Raw genomic sequence first — 22,142 nt, 5'->3', positions numbered from 1 at the left:
TTTGGGGTGTCGCCTCTCCTGAGTCAGAACGTGGGGGAGTCCTCACGTTGTGGGTCTTTCAGAAGGAAGGAAGGAAGGAAGGAAGGAAGGAAGGAAGGAAGGAGAACCCAGGAGACTGATGGCAGCCTTGTGGTGGGAGAGGGCTGCTGTGGAGAGCCCTGGTGCTGTTTGTATTTTGATGCTAATTCAGCTTCCTCAGAGGAGCTGCCGGGAATGAGGAGTGAATCCTGTACTCAGGACTTCTAAGGAATAAAGAAAGGAATCTCTGGGTGAGTAGGCAGGTGAGTAGGTTGGAGGGAGGAAGAGAAGAGGCAGGAGAGATGCGCTTTTGGACAGGGACAGTAGGAGGACATGATGTAGCTACACGTGGCCCCTGGTTTAGATGGTGAATCTGCCAGGATCCGATACTCGAGAATTTAACTTAGAATGGCTTATAAATTAGGATGCTAGTTGATACGCCCTGTTACCACTATGTTTCTGTGGTGTTTTCCTTCACACGGCAGCTCAACTGGGTTCCAGAGAGAAAGGTACAGTGGTAAAGCGTGGGTTTGCAAGAAGTGCATCCAAAAAGGCAGTGGGAATTTGGAAGCGAGGGGCTAGCATGGTAGTGACCTGCCAGTGGGAACTTAGTGAGTTGGGTGGAGAGATTTCGGAGCTCTGAGTCAGTCTTCAGGAGATGAGAACAAGGCCCGCAGGTACATTACCAGCAATAGTGTGGGTGGGTTACATTTTTTAAAATTACCGCTACAGAGGGCTCTGGGCAATGCAGCAACCCCATGCTCAAGGAGCAAGGTACCTCATATCCTATCCAAGCACCCCCAAAACCTTCCAGCACCCCACCCTATACACTGCTGAGCACCTGCATGAACCAGGTGACTTCTGTGGTGACAAGTTAGAGGAAACAAGCTTCCCCATACAGACTGCATGTGGCCACCAAACCTCACTTTGGGGTGACCCTGTATGTAACAGTGAAGACACTGTTAGCAGGCTGGACCAGGTTCAGTCATTCAACTCTCAACAAATATTTGCTGAAAGCATCTAAGTGCCAGGAACCTTCACAGAGGTGCTGGTGTGGAGCAGGGACACCACCCCTTATCTTCATTTGGTACACAGGCAGGCCAGGGCGGCATGCAAAGGAAGCAAGCAATTAAATTATATTGGATGTTGGGCTGCTGCAGTAAATGTGCTGCGGGTGGGGGCGGGCATAGGGAGAAGGGCAAGACAGCCTGGGGAGGCAAGGCAGACAGGAGGTAAGAGGGTGGCTGGGGGGTTAAGAGAGAGGACAGCAGCCCAAGGGACACAAATGCTAGGACATCACCAGGGTGAGAGCCAGACTCGGAGAAGCAGGTAGTTCCACTTAGGTTTGGGAACTGGGTAGGGGCTTGTTTTGACAGGGTCTCATTCTACACCTTAGTCTGGCCTGGGACTTACTCTATAGCTCAGCCTGGCTCAAACTTGTGGTAATCCTCCTGCCTGTCTCCCGAATGCTGGGATTGCAGGTATACACCACCGTGTCCAGCAACCCCACTTACATTTTTAAGTCAGGCTATAGCAGTGAGTGAGAAAGGACCCTTCTTATTTGCTTTGTTTCGTTTTTGTTTGGGGGTGCTAAGGTATGGCAGGGTGGTGAGTTTGAGGAAGAGGTAGTAAGGTGGGGGCGGGGAGGGGAAGGAAAGGCTGGTCTTATGTGCATTTCCACGCTGCCACTTATGTCAGGCCAGGGGCTGAGTGCATGGTGGGCTGGGGACTTCTGTTCTGTGAGTATTCTGGGAAAACGAGGAATATTACTTCCTGAATGCCTAGACATGGGACAGGGAGACACCCAGGCTTCGACCTGGGGGTAAAATTCACCCTGAAATCCATTCGCCAGGAATACATTCACATGAAGGCTCGAGGAAGAATGACCTTGTCTTCCACCATGCAGGATTGGAGCGCTGGTTTAAGCTGTGTTAGAAGCCTACATGTCTGAGCTGTACCAAGAGTGCGCAGTGCTCTGTGGAGTTGTGAAACACTTGACGCGGGTCTCCTGCCATTCTGAATGGTCACTACCTCCAATCAGGAACAGCAAGCAGGTACCTAGGCCGTGGCCAGCCCTGACATCTCACTGGGCCTTTAGATGACCTGGAGGTGGTACTATTCATCGACAACATAGAAAGACATCACTGTAACTGAGAGGTTACAACCTCTGTTGTGCAACCTGCACAAAAAGGGACGGACTGGGAGCGGGAGCCCAGGCATGCCCAGCAGCGCGGACAGGACCACACAGGCTCGGCTGCTTCGGTGACTCAGCAGATCCAAGCTGGGCGAGAGCTCTGTCCCAAGTGGTAACAGAGGGCAGGGCAGGCTCACGCCGGCCTCTGCCCACGCTGCCAAGCTACCAGACCCAGGAATTCACCATGGCACTGGGGAAGGAGCAGAGCTGTCTGAAGGAACAGTTAACCAAAGGTTAACCATCTCTACATGAATGGAACTTTCCAGCACTTGGCCCCTTGCCTGCTCTGTGAGCACAATGTGCACCTCGTGACCACTTAATCTACCCAGGACTCCAGGGGTCTCCTCTACCAACAGGTAGGTCTGAATGAATCCCACCCCTGCTGAGTTCTTCTCAAAGGAAACCGAAGCAGCCTGCTTTCTTTCACTTGTTCCTTTCCTTTGAAAGAAATTGGGGATTGGGAGGAGGACACAAAACAGCTCTTACAATTTTCTTTTCCTTTTCTTTTTTCTTGAGAATTGGTCACGGCAGGAGGATATTCTAGGTCTAAGGCTCTGTCTGGGTTGTAATTCCAGAGCATTTTTCTGAGAATGTTGAACACAGGATCACAATCGGGCTTCTATTCTGTGCCCTGGAGGAAGCTTTCCGCTCTCCCTTAGAGCAAGCTCAGCAACTGTCTGCCACCCTCCCCTGCCCACCCAGGGGCGCCAGGCCTGCCCGACCCTCTGTGCTCTTTGCCAGGACTGTGAAAGGGAAAAGTAAAACCGTGTCTCAAGTCTCCCACAAAGCTACAAAATGGGAAAAAAAAAAAAAACCCGCTGATGGCAAAATAAGCAAAGGATCTGAACAGGAAATTACAGAAGATAAAATGCAAAGGAAAAAACAAAACAAAACAGGAAAATACCTCCACCCTCCTCAGGTCAAAGTTAGTGAGAGGTTAAGCTCTCTGCTTTTTGTTTGTTTTGCCTTTGTTTTTCAAGACAGGGTTTCTCTGTGTAGCCCTGGATGTCCCAGAACTCTGTAGACCAGGCTGGCCTCAAACTCAGAGATCCACCTGCTTCTGCCTCCCAAGTGCTGGGATTAAAGTCTTGCATCACCACCACCAGGCCCCTTTCTCTGTTCTTATTAGCAAAGAATACATTTTAAAAATAAAACTGGTATCAGTGACGATAAGATAAAAGAAACAGGTCAAGGGCTGGAGGGAAAGCAGTTAAGAGCAGGCGCTGCTCTTGCAGCGCATATGGGTTCAGTCCCTGGCAGCTTACAACTGTCAATAACTCCGAGTTCTAACTTCTATGGCCAGGCACTACATGGAAATGGTACATATAATATAAAAATAAATATTGCTTTGAAAAGCAAGTCAATTCACCATCAGACAGAGTGTAAATAAACTGGTGTAGACAGTTGGAAAGAAATTTGACACTACATGTATGTAGCAACCTTTAAAAAGGGTTATCCCAAGCTAGGTACAGTGGCGCACACCTTTAATACCAGCACTGGGAAGCAGAGGCAGGTGGATCTTTGTGAGTTCGTGGTCAGCCTGATCTACATAGTGACCTCCAGGATAGCCAGGGCAACAAAGAGAGAGTCTATTTCAAAAACAATAAAAGTGGGGAGGGGATGGTAGTTGTGGTGGTGGTGGTGTGGTGGTGGTGGTGGTGGTGGTGGTGGTGGTGGTGGTGGTGGAGGTGGAGGTGGAGGTGGAGGTGGTAGAGGTGGTAGAGGTAGTGGTGGCAGCAGTGGCAGAGGCAGTGGTAATACTGTGCCATCTGTTTGCCCAAATAATTTCTTTTTTTTTTTTTCAGACAAGATCCCACTATGTAGTTCCAGCTAGCCTGGTACCAGGCTGGCCTAAGATTCACAAAGATAAGCCTGCCTCAGCTTCCTAAGTGCTGGGATGAAAGGCATGTGTCACCCACCACAGCTGTTTAAATTAGCTGTTCCGTCTAAAGATATCACATGGCACACAGTATTCACTTAGTGGATGTACAGGAATTTTCTTATTTCCTTATAATCAATGATCAAAAACATCTAAATAACTATAGAGAAGTTAAGCTTTGGGTTACGTGGCTGGAGAGATGGCTTCCATGACTGGCAGCTTACAACTCTGATGCCCTCTTCTGGCCTCGGTGGGTATTACATACACATACACAATATTTTTAAAATAAAATTATGGGTATACTTAAGATGAGATATTACAACAACTATTTAAATTATTCTCTAGCAAACAACTTGGGAAATACTCCTGTAAATGTCAAGTTTAAAAAGGACACAAGATAAGCCAGGCGTGGTGGCTTAATCCCAGTACTTGGGAGATAGAGGCAGGCGGATTTCTGAGTTCGAGGCCAGCCTGGTCTACAAAGTGAGTTCCAGGACAGCCAGGGCTATACAGAGAAACAATAAGAAAGAAAAAAAAAAAGGACACATGATTATATATACACTATTCCTAACCTTATTACATAGCTAAAGAAGATGCAGTGAGCGTCACCAGAATAGCGACCCAATTGGTGAGATGAGTGAACTGTTTTATTACAAAGAGTTGATTTTTCCATCTCTGTGTGTGAGTTAAACATAAATTATTTATGTAGTAACATTTAGTAAAATGTTAACAGGAATTGTCTTTGGGGCTGAGACAATGAGTGGTGGTTTCATCTTTTGGTGTTCTGTCCATTTTGAACCTTTCTAATATGTCTGCTGACTGTTAGACTGGGGATCAGCTGCAAGCCTGTTGCTATCTCCAGTGTGAAAAGGAAGATGCAAGATAGAGCAACAAGGGACAGAAAATCCTCATGACCGGCTCCACCAGATGGGGGCCTTGTAGAAAGTTCAGTGCAATAAATGCTAGGGACCTCGGGCTTGCTGACAACACAGGTTTTGTGGCCAGAGCTTGTCCTCACCACAAAGACTTTTAGGTTTACAGACAAAAGAGCCAGCCATCACCACTCTGCTGGGATAGGCTCGGGAGCCCACCACCCCCTGCTCGGGCCTGCACACAGCTAAGTCTATGCTGGGATGCAGGCAGAAAGAGGGCAAGCCCATCCAAACAAACCAGGGAAAGAGGAGAGCAGGCGGACCTTCCTTTCTGGGAGGGAAAAAACAAAACAATGCCGGGCGGTGGTGGCGCACGCCTTTAATCCCAGCACTTGGGAGGCTGAGGCAGGAGGATTTCTGAGTTCGAGGCCAGCCTGGTCTACAAAGTGAGTTCCAGTACAGCCAGGGCTATACAGAGAGACCCTGTCTCGAAAAACCAAAAAAAACAAAACAAAACAAAAAAAAAACCCCACCAAACAAACAAACAAACAAAAAAAACACCCTCCACATGAATGTTACAACACGAATGTGTGACAGACTGGGCAAGAGATGAGCAGAGATGAGGCTGGGCTGTTCTCTGAGACCGTATGATTGTAAAGGGCCAGAGGATATCAGAATATCTTCTCTGGCTAACATTGGGCACCACCGGGTATTTGGCATCTCCTGCATATCCTTTGTAAAAGGACATTGCTCAGAGAAATCAGAACACTTCTTTTTATTTCAAGTCTGACCTAAGGCTTCCTCAGTTACTTCATACAGTGTACTAGGAGAATATGCACACACATGCTCATTCCTTTCCTGCCTTCAAAGAAGCCGTGCACAATTTGTGTGTGTGTGTGCTTTTGTTTGTTTATTTACTTTTGTTTTTCACATCTTCCAACACTTTATAACCTTATTAAACATATAGACACTGGTGTCTTCAGGCTAGCAGCCTGGCGACATCATCTTTGTCCTGGTTTATTTACTCTTTTATTGAGACAGGGCCTTACTATGTTTACGTGGCCCAGGCTGTCCTTGAACTTGTGATGGCCTGCCTTTGCTTTCCAAGTGCTAGGACTGACCACACCCAACATTCGCACAAATATTTCCCACATCTTTCACTCTCTTAAAACAGAATCTGTCCCCAGCACTCAGGAGGCAGAGGCAGGCGGATTTCTGAGTTCGAGGCCAGCCTGGTCTACAAAGTGAGTGCCAGGACAGCCAGGGCTATACAGAGAAACCCTGTCTCGAAAAACAAACAAACAAACACCAGAATCTGTCAATAATATAACTAGGAGAAACTTATTTATAGTCAGTAATACTCCCTGTCTGTAATACAAGTGAAAAATGAATTAAAGTTGGTTAACAGAACACCCAAGTTAATATGTAAACACATCTATACACGGGACATTATCAATGCACTGCATAATGAGACACGGGAACTTTTTATAAATCACCTCTACTCATACATTTGGCAGTGGTCGTCTTGAAAATTCGGTATAAATTAAAAACATGCAGAAATGATTCACTTTTGTGTAGCATGAAGTCCGGCTCCAGGCTCAGATCACAGACAGGGATGCTCACCACACATTCAGCAGCTGTGTGGATGGACAATCCGGCCTTCTGGAAGGATTATCCTTCCCACAGATGGCCTTGTCTGCTCACAGCACCTACCAAGCCACCCATGCATTTCCCAAATGCCCTCCAGGGGGCGTGTCACCCACTCAGAGCTTCATACTACAGCCCTCCTTTTTTCAACTGACAGGAAAGGCCTAGAAATTCAGATATTTATCCAAAGCCAAACAGAAAAATCAGTAGCTGACAGGATTTGAAGAGAAGGAGGAAGAGGAAGGGCTCGTGGAGGAAGAAGGAAGTCACCAAGCAAATATTTACTCTAGAGGCACCAGACACTGTGGCAGGCATTTTCCATAGTACGCAGCTTTCTGCTGCAGGTAGCGAGCGCCCTGTCCACCTCATCCTTTCAGGTGACGACACAGCATTTCAGGGAGGTGACTCCTCTCTCTCCCCTGGAATCCACTGTGGGGACTGTCAAGCAGATCTTACCCAGCCCTTAGGCACCGCTTCAAGCTGTTTCCTCTGCAGATCTCAGGGCCCTCATAGGCTGATGTCTCTATAAACCTGACTGGAACACACGGAAAACAGCTCACCAAGAGAAAGATGGCCTGGTCCTGTCCTGTCAAGCTCCCTTCGAAGCTTTTGCCTACACTTGGGGCAGGGCCTGAGTAGACGAGACACTGCAGGAAATGCACACTGAACTCCTGCCTCCCACATTAAGGAACTTACGGGATTGGTGGCCATTGAATCCCCTTGCCTGGACATAGCCAGGTTGCTCTGAGAAGACTGAACACTGTGTTAGAGGTTTGTAGACACTGTTCTCTGTTGTCCAACGTTAGACACGAAGGCTGTGAGTAGCCACTTTAACAAGAGGCCCCCTGTCTGTCCCACACAACCCATATCTGTCACCTTGACCTAATCCCATCACCTCAGGAGTCTTGTGAGACCTGGCTGAGCCAGGATGACCCCACCGCTGCTGACAGCAGAGGCCTCGGTCCTTGCAGCCTTTCTATCAAAACAAACTCTGAAGAGGTTTCAGGGAAAAGGGCTCAATTCTGGCTCCTGACAAATGACTTCTTGCAAAAGAAGTCAAGCAAGGCTATCCCAAGGCTACTTATGGACTTATTTTTAGCATGATAGACGGAAGACTGTAGGTTACTGGAGCACCAGAGCTCATAGCATAGGCTCGGAAGTCACTGCCAGGGGCCCAACTCCAACTCTGAACCCGTCCGTGCACCTCCATTCCTCCCTAGTGAAATGAGGCTCCTGGCAGTGTGTACTCAAGTACAAGAGCCTGAGGAAGATGCTTAGAACACTGAACACACAAGGCAAGTGCACACTTGCTTACCACCTCCTTGTTACTATCAGACTGACTGCAAGTCACCTGAAGAATGGCTAGAGGTCTGTACCCACATACAGGCACATATATGAAATATGTATATATGTGTGTGTGTGTGTGTGTGTGTGTGTGTATTTGTTTTTGTTTTTTTTCCCCTCCAAAGGGATCAGAAAGATGGCTCAGAGTGCTGTCATGGTTTGAATATGCTTGGCCCAGGGAGTGGCACTATTTGGAGATGTAGCCTTGTTGGGTAGGTGTGTCACTATGGGAGTGGGCTTTGAGCCCCTCAAGTCAGTCTTCTACTAGCAGCCTTTAGATGAAGATGTAGAACTCTCAGCTCCTCCTGCACCGGGCCTGCCTGGATGCTGCCATGCTCCCACCATGATGATCATGGACTCAACCTCTGAATCTGTAAGCCAGCCCCAATGAAATGCTGTCCTTAGAAGAGTTGCCTTGGTCATGGTGTCTCTTCAACACAGAGGTAAGACCTTAACTAAGGCAAGTGCAAACTGCTGTTTTGCAAAGGACCCAAGTTTGGTTCCCAGTACCCACATTGGATGACTTGCAGTTACCTCTAACTCCAGCTCCTGAGGATCTAATACCTTCTGTCTGCTGCTGGCATCTGTGCTCACATGCTCATAACCACACAGAGATACACACATATGCACATAAGATAACTCCTAAAGGAATGGTTGGAGAGACACATAAGAATAGAGAAGAAGAGACTAGGAGCTGTGTTTTCCTGCTTGTGAAGTGGAGCCATGCCAGGCCTACAGATCTTTGTTCTGTGTGGCTACAAGGGGCAAAAGTAGGTCAAGGAGGGAACACTGGCAAGCAGACTGGAGGTCAGAAGAAAGAAGAAACTTCTACATGCCAACGGTGTCCGGAAGAGGGAATGGATGTCTGGTGGCTAGGTGCCTGAGGCCATAAGATGGCCCATCATGTGCCATATAGGCAGGCTTGCCTGTACCAGTCCGAGGCCAGGGAAAGTGACCTCGGATGCCCCTTCCACTGAAGCACCTATTGCTTCAATAAACTGTGAAAGTACTGATGGCAAGGGTGTGGCTGGGAGGCCTAAGGAAAGCGGGGTGGACTTTGGACTGGCAGTGGCACACACAGCCCTCCCTCGGGCTTTCACTTTCTGCAGTCACAGCACCAGTGACCAGCTACGGTTCAAAGAACCAAACACATTTCCTAAATAACCACTGGGGTGCTGGGGTAGCATCAGAGTGAGGCCTGGGCTAGGACATCATCCTGTTGACTTTCTACTTGGGGGACTTCAAGTCAGCTTCATTTACTGGGCTGATGGTGGAGGGGGCTCAAGTACAAAGCAGAGGGCCAGCCTATCTCACATGCTCTGATGGGCCCTGGAAGCCAGGACCCTGACTTCACTTACAGCATCCTCTCTACAAAGGATCCAGGGTTCTTCACCTTCTGCTTTTCCCCACTGCTTCACCACACAACCACAGACACATGCCCTAGGTCTTACCAGTGGGTACCTTCTGGGCCCACGTGCACAAAGCAAGTTCCTACGACAGAGACAGAGAAAAGACCAGGAGCAAGGGGGAGGGTGGTGGAGAAGAGAGTACTACTCCAACAGTGGGTATCTAGGGAGCACTGCTGCCTTTATAAACCATAAAACTAAAAATAAATTTAGAACTAGGGACTATTTGCCAACAAATGTTGTTTGTATTGAAACAAAACAATTCAAGAAAAAAATTATATTTCCTGAACTATAGCTAGTGGACCATTTTCCAAGTATTTCCTGTACTCGTTTCTGGTCATTCACATAGTCTCAGCTCAGTCACTTGAGAGTGGCTGTGGGTGTCAGACAGGGAGAGAGAAAAAGACGGCACAGAAACAACTCTGGGGACACCCAGGTACTCCGTTTGCCTCTAGCAACATCTGGTGACATTAGGAGGATCTCTGGCTAGGCTGGCTAAAATTCCACTAAGTGAGACTGTACTTAGTAAGCTAGGCTGCTGGATCTGCCCACAGCTGGATCTGCCCAAGCCCTGGCAGGGCAGTTCAAGCCTCTCCATTCCTCTATCCTTTACTTCATTCGACTGTAACCAAATCCCACAGTTTTGGTTACAACTTCCCCCATTCACCAAGAACCATTCCTCACCTCATTGTTCTTCTCCTACCAGCTTCACTTAGGCCTTTACCTCTTCCTCTAAGGTCTAAGGAGGCAGGTTGGCCTGCCTCCTTCCTCTAAGACAATGGCCTCCAGCATTGTCCACTAATAGTCTCTTAATAGTCACCTCCTTCGGAAAGGTCTCTGGTGGGCCCCTGCCCCTCTCAGCCTCAGGGCAAGAAAGAGACACAGGTTTCACACACCAAGTCCAGTTCACTGGCATTAGTGACCAGAAAGAATTAACCTCTGCTGAGGTGGGGTTGGCAGGACTCATGCTACCCACCAGCTGTCTAACAAAAAGGCACTCTGTGGGACCCAGGGTGCCTGGTCCTGGCTATGCACCAGTTGTTGGCTCTCGTCTATAGCCCTATGCAATTCCCTCAGGCATCCCTAGAGTCTCAGGGTCCACCCCCACTGTGCCCACTGATGTCTGCCCCATGCGTGCCTCCTCTACATGCACAGCACATGTGCTGCACCTGCTTCCACGAGGAAACGTTACAGCGACCATAGAGCTTCTCTGTGGGAGGGGACGTCAAGGATCAACCGAAGTCACCTTTGTCAGAATTCCCATTCTTGTCATCCCTAGCACATGACTAATGGTGTCCATTGTAACTCATTCTTCCTACCCATCAAAACTATTCAACTCCCTTAGTGTCTTTGTCTTCTAGGATTGTGACCCCCACTCCACCCCCAGAGGTGCAAAACACAAATCAGTTTAGTCATTGGTCCTGAGTGTCTGTCACACAAAAGGGCACTGTTGGGAGCTTAGGAAGCTTGGAGCTCCCCCCACCCCAGTACCCCTTCTGCTGTGACTTACTTTAATCTGGGCAGCATCCCCTCTGGAATAGTGATTACAGTATGGTGGGACTGAACCTGAGGGTCTCTGCAGATCCTCCTGGCTTTAGCTACAAGACCACAGCCAAAAATGCACAGGCTTTGGGCTTCCTGAGACTACAGGGTAACATTCACCCAGTGCTGGGCCCACAAGACAACACAACCCCAGTGGTTCCTCAGGGTGGCACAGATCTGCTGCTGCAATGAGCCAGACTCCTGAAATGGGTGGTTAGAATATTGGGATCTGTGTGTGTGTGTGTGTGTGTGTGTGTGTGTGTGCAGCTAAGTATAAGGGACAATGAAGAGTGATTTTTATCTCCCTCCGAGGACGCAGAAGTGCGCCACGCTATATTTATCCCTTCTGTCTCCTGATTTAGACCAGAAGTTTTTCCTGATCAGTCCTCACTTGCCAATACTTTCACTCTACATCTAAATGAAGAACCGAAGTCATGTAAGTTCACAGACTCAATGGACAGCTGATTTACAAAGCCCTTCGAGAGTGGCTGCAGGCTGATGCTGGCAACCCCATAATTAGATTCTGCAAGCTTTGCAGTGATTTTTTTAACTGTTTTTTTAATAACTCAGTCTTCCTTCTGGGATGAAGGGAAAGATAGAATTTGTTAAAATTAAATTGAGATTTAGTGGCTTTTCAGCCTTCTGCTGCTCGGTGCTCTAAATATTCTATAAATAAGAGAAGCCCTGCCCTATAGTGCACTGTAAACACCCACAGACACTCAGAGCCAAATTCTTCCAATTATGACCCTGTGCCTGTTGCCAAGCTACTGCAAGGACCTACTTGAAAGGCAGCCATCTAGGCCATTTCCTGATTAAGCTGCCTGTAGCAAGGAATCCAGGCCTGCTGCTCTGGCCTCACAGCCAGTCCCAAATAACAGATCTGTGTTCCTGAATTAAGCCTTTTCCTTGTGATAGAATTACAATTCAAAGGTTACTGCAAAACTCACTATGCGCCCAACCATCCTTTGGCCTGGGCTGGGTGTCCATTTAAGATGGAGGGCTGTCACACTGAGACTTTTAAAATCAGGCAGCCGAAGTGCAGTCCCAGCAGCATTTCTAATTGTGTTCAACAAATCAAGGTCAAACAAAAGTAGGTCAGCTGTCAACATGACAGGTGAGTCAGATACTGCAGGCCCTGCTGTACAGCTGCTTCGTGAACAGCAGGGGGCACCACTACCCAGTGCAGAGACTCAAATGGTCCTTCAACAAGTCCTCACCACACCCTAAGCAGTGGTGCATGGGGCAGGGTCCTGGGTTTACTGATTAGCAGCTCAAACATCAGTGCTTTCTGGCATTCACCAGACTGCAGAGCCCTTAAAGGACTGCCTAAGAAGCAGTCTGTGAGCGCCATGTGTCACTGAGATTACTTCCAGCTCCTTAGAAACCAGGATGCTCCAAGCAGTGTGGAGCAAAATGAGCTCAGGCTAGAATAGAAGCAATCTGCCTCCCAACAGGAGGCTCCCTGCTCGCTGGTGGCTCACTTGGGTGTGGACTCAAAGGGCATCATCTGAGGCCAGTGAGATGCTCTGGGAGCCAGTTCCCACCCCAGAAGGGAAGGATCCACTCTGAATGGCAGCCTCTTGGTGAGCTGGCACCTCTCAAAAGAGAACTGAGGTGTTAATGTGGGCCGGCTCCCAAAACTCATAGTGTAGACCAATATAGTTATAGGGACAGGGTTTCGAAGTGGACCTCCAGGAATGCTGGGAAGCGGGGGCCACAAAGCACTGAACCCCTTCAGAGAGGCCTCAAACCAAAGTGGTCCTTTCCACCATTGTATGTGTCACAGGGTTCTATTATCTATTAACTGTTAACATGTACATATGAGTGTTTGCTCTTAGCCCCTGAGCATTAGGTCAGAGACACTCTCTCTGCTTTGCTTGGTTCCCTCGGCAGAGTCACGGCAACATCTCTGGCCTTCAGTGAGTACTCTGTACATACCCACAGAGGAAATGAGCATGTGCACAGACCTCAGCAGGGGTCTGGAACAGGAGAGCCCCCATGCAATGCTATGAAACTGGTCTTTGTGCACAATGGGATAAAGCAAAGTTCAGGGAGGGTGCCTGTCTGCTCATCTTTAGTAAGCAATGGGGATGAATTTGAAAGCCAGGCATGCAACATTCCAACCCTGCTTCTACAGTGAGCACCCACGGCTTTTAGAATCTAGAAGCAGCAAAGAGTAACAACCTTTGAGGAGGAACCCACTCGTCAGGAAGAACTTTTCCATCAACCACCTAATTAATATACGCCAGGCTCAGCTCCTGCAACCCAAATCCAGGTCCCGACCCATCTTCAGAAGCACTGACAACCACAGCCGGAGCAGGGTGGAGAATTCTGGGCCTCCTCTCTGGTGGTGACAGTCATCATAGCCGTCGCTGTTAGCAACAGCAGGCTACTCCACGGTTCTCTGGAACAGTTCCAAAGAAAGGCCCGCAGGCAAGTCTGGGCCTGGCAGTGGTAAGGTCCTTGGAATTTGCCGTTTCCCAACCCAAGAATCAGACACTTGAATAGATAAGAGGGAGAGAGGGGAACACAATGTTTAAAACTGAAATCCCCCAAGTCTTTAAGTTGACAAGTGGCAACTGGAGTTGACCTGAATTGAGAACATTAATCTCTGCAGAAGCTAAGTTTATCCCCATTATAATCTATACACCACAACAACACTCCAATCCATCTGATATTTTGGGCCGAGCACCCCCACGCACACCAGGCTGTCTGCTAGTTGCAAGCTCTGCCTTGAATTCATGTGCAAAGCAGCAGGTGCAGCTCACCAAACGGCCAGGCTAGCGCTAGTACGTGAATCCATTTCCCAATTATGAGAAATAAATGCAAGTCGCAAATGTCATCAGAAGCAGGTATTTCCAAATGCTACCAAGACGTGCTACGGCCCTTAGACACAGCATCCTTTAGATGTGCTAAGCCCTCCACAGTTGCCAAGGAGCAAAGACATGGAGACAGAGAGTACACAGCCTGACCCTGGGTATGGAGGTGCAGCTGGAAGTGGCAGGCTTGAGGGCAGTCCCTGATGAAAGAGCCAGGCTTGTGGGTACTTTTCTTCTTTTGGGGGCGTGTTTACAAACACTACCAGCTTCACAAGGTAATCCTACACACACACACACACACACACACACACACACACTCCCTGAAAGGATAAGGAGTTCCATACTTTCTTCTGTCACTTTTGTGACACTTAATTTAAGTCAACCCTACAACATAAATGACCACCCAGGAGGAACCTGCTTCTCACAGCACATGGATTGACAATGACGAGTATGGGAAATTGTACAAGCTCCTATGTGGACAATCCAACCATGGAGGCTTTTTTAGTCAGTGGCAATACACAATGACGATGTTAGCTACCCAAGCTTAGCTTAGCCATTTGTCCTATGATACGGACAAATGGCGCACCCAGAGAAAGAACAGGAATGCCAACATGGGGACCAGAAGTTCCCAGACAAGAGGAACTTGGGAACAGCAGTATGGGACAGGGTAAAAGGAATGCAGGGTGCTACCTGTGCAGTGATGTTAATAGGATATTAATGGTGATAATAATCATAGCTGCAATGTGCTATCAGTGACTGACAGAGCAATATTTAACTCACTGTAAGCAGTAAGTGTATGTTATTTCCTTTCTTTCCTTCTTTGTGTTTGGTGGAGGGAGTGAGGCAGTACCTTGTGTAGCCTAGGCTGGCCTCAAACGGACTCTACATCCCAGGATGGCCCTAAGCTCCTGCTCTTCCTGCCTCCACCTGCCAAACACTGGGATTACGAGGCATTCAGCCACCACACCTGGGAGAGGGTATTTCATTTAATTTTCACAGTAAGTCTATGGACCCTCTCTAGGTTACGTCCATTTTCCAGATCTGGAAAGAGAAAATTGAAGAGACTGGAGTAGCATTCCCAAGGGCTACAGTGAGCTGAGGTTCAGCTGCAATCCATCTGGTTCTGAGTCCATGCTCTTAAGGATGGCAAGGGCTAGCAGAACGCACATGAGCTGTTTCACACCACAGTTAGCACCCTGGAAGCACTCAGATGTAGCTGCTTATGCTATCTCTATGCCACAGGGACCAGAAGGGATGGCAGAGGCAAGAGGTGGCCTCTACAGACAGTGGCATTTTGCTTCACGGGGCTCAGCATAACCACTGGAGACTTTGGAGCAAGGCCTAAGAAACTAGGATGCAGCCAGACTTAAGAGGTGCAGGCCTGTCAAGAGGCTAAGACAGGGATACTCTGAGTTCAAGACCTGCACCCCTATTAAGTGAACTAAATTAAGGGTAAGACTGGGCTTCCTCAGAGATAATCGACTATCATCACAACTGGAGAGGACTAGGTTCTTAGAGAAAAAAAAAAATAGCTCTCATCTATAGAGGTGTTTTCCCAGACTGCCCCTTAGAGTGCTCTGCACAGAGCTACCCAATGCTCTGCATGATGCTCCTCAGAGAGGTGCTCAGAGAGCCAATAGCCTTACATAAAATACATCCTCAGTGCACGTTTTCATGGAGAGAAAAACAGCAGGGCGAGCTAGTTACCTGCCTCTCTCCATACCAGCTCACCCCACCACACTATCCCAACACAAATCACAGATCCTCAGAGAGTCTCCCAGTCCTGTCATCTGTTGCCTCAGCATTGATTTCCTGGACCGTTCTACCAGCCTTTGAAGACTTGCTGCCACCTCCCTCCCACAGTCCAGCCCCCACACTGCCACCAGCTGGCTTTCTAAAATAAAAGTGTTGACCAACATCACTCACCTCCTGAAAAATGTCTGCTGGAACCACAATACCGGAACAGACACCATGTTGGTATATATGCTAATTCAGCCACAGACTCATCACAGCTCATCTTTAAAGCCCCCGAGGAGTGGGAATAACAAACAAGGACCCTCCTTCTGGATTTCTGGTCTAGAGAAATACAATGCACAGTATACAAGAAGACAAAGTAGTGATGACTGGTAATGGAAATTAACCTGATTGTAAGGACAGGTCAATGGCTGGGTAGACTAAGGAGAGGGAACAGGGTTGTTTTGTTTTGTTTTTAAAGTATTTTAAAAGACAGACGAGAAATTACTTGAATGGAAACCAGACCAGAAAAGTCTGAGTGTTATGTAACAGTTTCCTCTGAGATTGAAACATTGTATCCTACAGGGAAGCTCCTTAAGCAGGGAGATAAACAACTCAAAATAGTGACAGGAAGTCCCTGAAACTAACCAGATTCATCAGGTACCTCCCCATCAGAGTAAACAATAAAAGCTGATCGTTCCTCTCAGAAGAGGCGAAGCCAGCTGCAAAGAAGACTCAAAACAAGCAAAGCTGCAAAAACTGGGATGAGACGTGCTGCCTGGAAGAAGCTCAACCAGCCAAGCTGCCTGGAAGAAATTTGGACCAACTGAAAGACCTGGAAAGGATGCTCTCCAATGCGTTGAGCTGTCAGCAGGCTGTGCATTGTGTTCCAGGTTCCCAGCTTTATAAGCTGTCACCTATGCTGGGGTGGACTTTGGTAATGCAGCCCTTTGAGTCATTTCTGCTCCTGTAAGTAAACCTAATAAAACTCATTGGCCCACCAAGCTGGAACAGTATCCATACTTTGGTCGGTTCTGGGTTCCCAGGAGGAGTTTTGCCACAAAATATTCAGCAAGGCACAAATGTGGGAGAATGGCAAGAGAGCCTGAGCTGTTTGAGTGCAAAGGCCTGAGGCAAGACAGAGAACCAGAGAGGAAGATACAGAGGATGTGAAAAGTCAGCTAAGCAGAAAGTGCCAAGGGGTAAAACAAAGGGATAGCAGGCAAGGGCAAGATGTTTAGTTTCTAATTCCAAGCATGTCACAGGCTACTGGAAACTAGAATAGGAAAGGGGCACGAAGACCTTGCTTGCCCTTACCTATTAAAGGAACACTAACAGCAGTAGAACCAGTGTGGCCAGTGTGACTAGCTAAGACAAAGAAGGACTGGATGAGGGCGGAAAGGGCTGGTAACCTTTCAGGTGTACTCTGAAGGAAAATCTCTAAGAATTATCGTCAGGCAAAGTAAGGAAGGGGAGAAGATACAGAATCAATGCTGGCATCTACATTTGGCGCCTGGATGGTTTCAGAGAAGATGGGGAGGACTGCAGAAGAGCAGGGCTGTCTCTCCAGACAGTCTTCCCTTTTTAAAGAACAAATTGACATCTGTGTAGCTATACGAGTCTGGTATGACCAGAACACTGTATAACATGGCTCAGTATAAGTGTGTGAGATGAGGGCCCAGGAGCAAGGTCCAGGCTGGCACCAAGACTCAGGGTGGGGTGTGTCTTCCTGTGGACTTGCCACAACACAGCAACTCAGGAGCTCCACTGCTGACCCCAGCTCCAGACATGACACATACCCCATGTTTCACCGTCAAGCAGGGCCCTATCTCTGCTCTGAAACCCTTCTGCTTGGGATGCAGCTAGCACACTGTCACGCATCTTTTTAGACTCACTCCAGATTCATCTGAGAGGCCCTACAGCCACTCTGCACTTGTCCTTGAGCCCCTGCAGGACCATGGTAGCAAGCCTCTCCCTCGGGGTCCCATCACCTATCCTGAAGCCTGAGCACAGAGGACATTGGGATGAATGGAGTCCTCGCTGCAGGAAGGCACAGAACCCACAGGCAGCAGTGACTGGCAGCCCTGCTGCTGTCTGCCCTGGAAAAGGCTGCAGAATGAGGCGCTGTGACTGAAGCACTAATAATGCTCAATGGGGTGGAATGCTTCCTCTGCTTGGGGACTTTCTAGCAATGAAGAACTTCAAGAATTCCAAACACTGATCATCTCAGGGGGTGGCAAAGTGTAATGAATGTGGTGTCTGGCGAAGGGGTTTAGGTTCCAGCTACAGAAGCCCAGTGTGCTGGGCTAGTTTTACGTCAACTTGGCACAGGCTAGAGTCATCAGCAAGGAAGGACCCTCACTTGAGAATATGCCTCCATAAGGTCGGGCTGTAGGCAAGTCTGTAGTGCATTTTCTTAACTAGTGATGGATGGGGGAGGGCCCAGCCCACTGTGGGTGGGGCCATCCCTAAGCTGGTGGTCCTGGGAAATATAAGAGAGCAGGCTGAGTAAGCCAGGAGGGACAAGCCAGTAAGTAGCACCCCTCCGTGACCTCTGCATCAGCTCCTGCCCTGTTTGAGTTCCTGTCCTAACTTCCTTTAATGATGGACTAGGATATGGAAGTATAAGCCTAAAACCCCTTTCCTCCCCAAGTTGCTTTTTGGTCATGTTGTGTTTCATCACAGCAATGATAACGCTACCTGGAATACCCAGTATGGGCTCCCATACTCACTGGGGGGGGCTGCAGGTGTCAAGAGTTCACACTCTTTAAAAATATTTATTTATTTATTTATTTATTTATTTATTTATTTATTTATATGTAAGTACACTATAGTTGTCTTTAGACACTCCAAAAGAGAGCATCAGATTTCGTTATGGATGGTTGTGAGCCACCATGTGGTTGCTGGGATTTGAACTGAGGAACTCTGGAAGAACAGTCAGTGCTCTTAACCACTGAGGCATCTCACCAGCCCCCAAGAGTTCACACTCTTAAGGTAGCTGCCTACAGCTACCTTAGAACAGAAGTGAGTAGGAGAGGAAAGTGTGCCATCATGAATGACTTTGAAGCATAACAAATGCTTTCAGATGATTCTGGGCCCATGATGAAGAAAATGGCAGAACAGCAGCCTGCACCAAGCAGGCTGAAGGAGCAGCAGCCCGAATCCAACCCAAGGCATGGATGCTTTAGGGGATCGGGGTAGGGGTGGCACTGGGGTAAAGAGGCCTGGGTCTAGACTGCAGCCCCCAGTGCATACCTGCTACACTAACCTTTCTAAGCCTCAGTTTTCTTACACACAGGGAACAAGGCATAGCCTGTTTCCCAAAGCTGCCTGATGTTCTTGAAACTGAAGGGCAGGTATGTGGCTGGCATACAGCAAACATGGGAGGCGAGTGTGGGATGGAGTGGTGGCAGTGTCTTCTTTGCTAAGGCACAGTAAGCAGAGAAAAGGGGTGGAAAGAGACAGCCATGGGAAAGCACAGGTGAAACCCAAGGATATTAAATAGGACCTTTGAGGGCTCACCACAGCACAAAGAAACTACTCAGGAAAGAGGTGTGGATGGGGGGTGGGGGCCTGGGGCCCAAGGCTAGCCTTGGCTCCACAGCAAGTCTGAGGCTAGCTAGATGACATGAGAATTTGCTGAAAATGGTGGGGTGGGGCATGCAGTGGGGAGAGAAGAGAGAAAAGAAATTTCCTTAAGAAGTTCTAAGCCTCTGTTTGTGTTTGTGGTTTTTTTTTTTTTTTTAGAATGGAATGGAAAAGAAGAAAGCATAAAGAGAGAAAACAGGAAGAGAAAAGAGATGCACTAACTTTGAATATACCAACATATTGGCAGAGATCAAAGGAAGTTAACATGTGTACCCAAAGAACCATGCCGTTTTAATGAACAACACTGCCTATGAATAATTCATGGATTTCATTTTCTCTACAACTCTTATTCAATCTTCAATACCCTACTTGCTTGAAAGCCCATATACCCCAACCTCCACCTAGACAGTCATTTTCTTGTTCCTGTTGACCTAGGCAGGGTATAGTTGTGTAGACCAGACTGGCCTGGAACTTGCTACATACGCCAGACTGACTCCAACCTTGTAGTGATTCCTCCTGCCTCTCTTCCCAAAATCTTGGTTTATAGCACCATGCCTGACAGGAAGAAAGACAGATCATTCCTAACTAACATGAGAAGATGACCGTAGCTATCAATGTCAGATTCTGACCTATGTACAGTTATTTACCTAAACTAGACACACAGCTAGGGGGTTCTGTCTTGATTTTTTTGGGGGGGGCACCATTCACAGTACCTAACTTTCTTCTAATCTCCAGACTGAAGTCAGTAGTACATCTGTCCTAGCAGCAAGTAATAGGATGAGCAAAGGCATGGCCATCTGAGAGCAGGATTTCTCAGGCTCACACACACCAGGGGTCACTGTCAGTGAACCCAGAACTTACTGTAGGATGTTAAATGTTTATCATTTAAAGCAAATACTTCAGTACTAGCGACAGCCGTGGACATGCTTCTCCCTGCCAGGTGCTGTCCAGGCAGTTGGCACCCAGGCTGGCCAATGTGGGTCACACAGTTAACTGGGCACGAGGCCAGTAAGGGCCTGTCTGACAAAGCCGCCTCAGACAGAAAAATGAAGAGCTTAGAGCCAAACCTTGTAAAACAGTGCTCAGAAATTTTTGCCAACGCCAGAACAACACACATTTGCTCTGACAATGCTATGGAGGTGGAACCGGGGATTCTCAGTGTGCTCCTGTGTCACCTCACTCATCTGTCACAGCCTTTCCTGTGCTCTGAGGCCTTCTAAGGTGTCCCATGGCTACTTCTGGAAACAATGCTTATGATAGCAGATCGTTGGGGTTTCCTACACGTGAGAATCTCACACAGGGTACATCTCTCTCTTGTCACGGTGCCACCTGCAGAACAGGAACAGCCTGGTGGTTTGCCTCAGGGCAGGGCACTGAAGCAGCTTGTCTCCAGAGCCTACGGCCAGGTGACAAGTGCCCTCTGAAGGAGGCTTGGGGACTATCTGCACTTTCAGGGCATCTTAGTCTGCAGCCAGAAACAGTGCCCGATCCTCACTATCACCCCCACTCCCTGCCCCCACTGTCCCCTTTCCCTACCTGGTCAGAAGCCATTTCTGTTTTTGTTTTTCTCACTAAATAGCAGTGTGAGTCATTTGGACTTGAGCCATACTGGCCTTAGAAAGCCCTAACAGCCTGGTAAGATGCCCTGGGGAACCCGCTTCCTCTGTGGCCCAGCCCCTGACCAGCTGCTTGGAGTCCACACCAAATTTTCACATCACTGGACTCTGGGAGGAGGGTCCCGATGACCACGTAAGCCAGTGGTCATAGAGTGCAAAGCAGGGAGGAGGGTTCCTTCAGACTGGGCAAGGAGAAAGTATTTCTTTAGCCAAGAGCAATGATATATTATTCAAAGTGACACATTAGTCCCCTGAGAAGTGAAGGTGTGGCTGAGTGATAAATTACGCAAGAGAAACACAGCAGCAGCAGCAGGATGTGCATCTGCGCCGTGAAACAGCTGTTCTTAAGGAAGTAACTTCAGTTTCTCCCGTGCCCTTTCTGTAGAACCCTGAGACTGCAGACACTAACTCCAGGGCTACTCTGGGCCCCAATGAGCTCCAGAAGGACCAGGGTGGCAGGCACACAGGTCATAATGACCCGCGTGGTCAGTCATTCTTGGGAGTGTATGCAGGTCCACATACCAGCCTCTGTCCTAGGAGGCCCAGCGACTCCTTTCATTACAGGAAAGGGAAAAAAAAAAAAAAAGACAAGGGGACAAGGGGGATCCAGGTAGACAAGACCACAAAAAGGGGCAGACTCCACCAAGCCTCCATGCTTCCTTAGCAGATGGCTCCATTGCCGATCCCAGGTAGTAGGGCTTGGGTAATGTCATGGCGTAACAAAAGTAAGTTCTACAGAGCAGAGGGTCTGCCAGGCTCTTTCACAGTCAGCACCCAGACAAGGGCAAGGGAGACTCCAGGGATGAGTGACTGGTTCCTTAGGCTGTCAGTCAGCATAGGCAGGACACCTACTTATAAATTTAGTTACCGTCGCCATCCTTGGGCTCACAGGGGTTGCCCAACATGGGAACAAACAGCCATTTGCCATAAGGACACAAATAACTGTGAGATGACATCTGTGATGAATGATGGCCAGGAGGAGGAGAAGGATGGGTTGCTGGGACACATGACTTGGGACATAGAAGAATGGGCACAAGCACACATTGGCAGCCTGGAACCTGGGACTAGCCTCCTCACTGTCAGAGTCCGTCAGGCCTTGGTGTCCTGTATGGTGTGTTCTGGGTAGTCACAACAGTACCTCAGTTTAAATGGTCTGAGCCCCTACATGCAGTAGCTTCCCACCAAGCACTTTGGCAGTGCTTGACACACACAGAGCTGTCAATCAGGGGTGGACAATGATATGTAAAAATCAATGGTTAGACCTAACCTTCTGAACTGAGGAGATGGCTCAGAGCTGGAGAGCTTGTCTAGCATGTGAAGGCCTTAGGCTCAATCCCCAATACCAAAGCCAGATTCTATTTCCTCCCTAAGGAAGAACCTAGCTTTCTTATCAAGGAAGGCTTTCCACTGAATTTGATGAAATGCAAGGACCTCACAGACATGGGATGGGTAAGACAGGGTAAAATGTTTTCCATGCAGAATG

General features: G+C 48.3%; 1 protein-coding gene and 1 long non-coding RNA gene across 22 annotated transcripts in view; one reads left to right on the top strand and one right to left on the bottom strand.

Annotated features, from left to right (window-relative positions):
* Arntl (aryl hydrocarbon receptor nuclear translocator-like) overlaps nt 1–22,142 on the bottom strand; it is a 135,656-nt gene that overhangs the window by 51,177 nt on the left and 62,337 nt on the right. The gene's annotated exons all lie outside the window — the stretch shown is intronic.
* Nucleotides 1,216–19,358, top strand: Gm33721. 2 transcript variants are annotated; one of them, XR_003946863.1, is made up of 3 exons: nt 1,216–1,250; nt 1,925–2,568; nt 19,203–19,358. It is a non-coding gene; the product is annotated as a predicted gene, 33721 (long non-coding RNA). The 2 variants fall into 2 exon arrangements; XR_003946862.1 differs by lacking the exon at nt 19,203–19,358 and having other exon boundaries at nt 1,925–16,459.

Source organism: Mus musculus, chromosome 7 (assembly GCF_000001635.26).
Source record: "Mus musculus strain C57BL/6J chromosome 7, GRCm38.p6 C57BL/6J".
NCBI lineage: Eukaryota > Metazoa > Chordata > Mammalia > Rodentia > Muridae > Mus > Mus musculus.
Note: the sequence above shows the minus strand (reverse complement) of the source record. Positions and strands in the feature narration are given on the sequence as shown.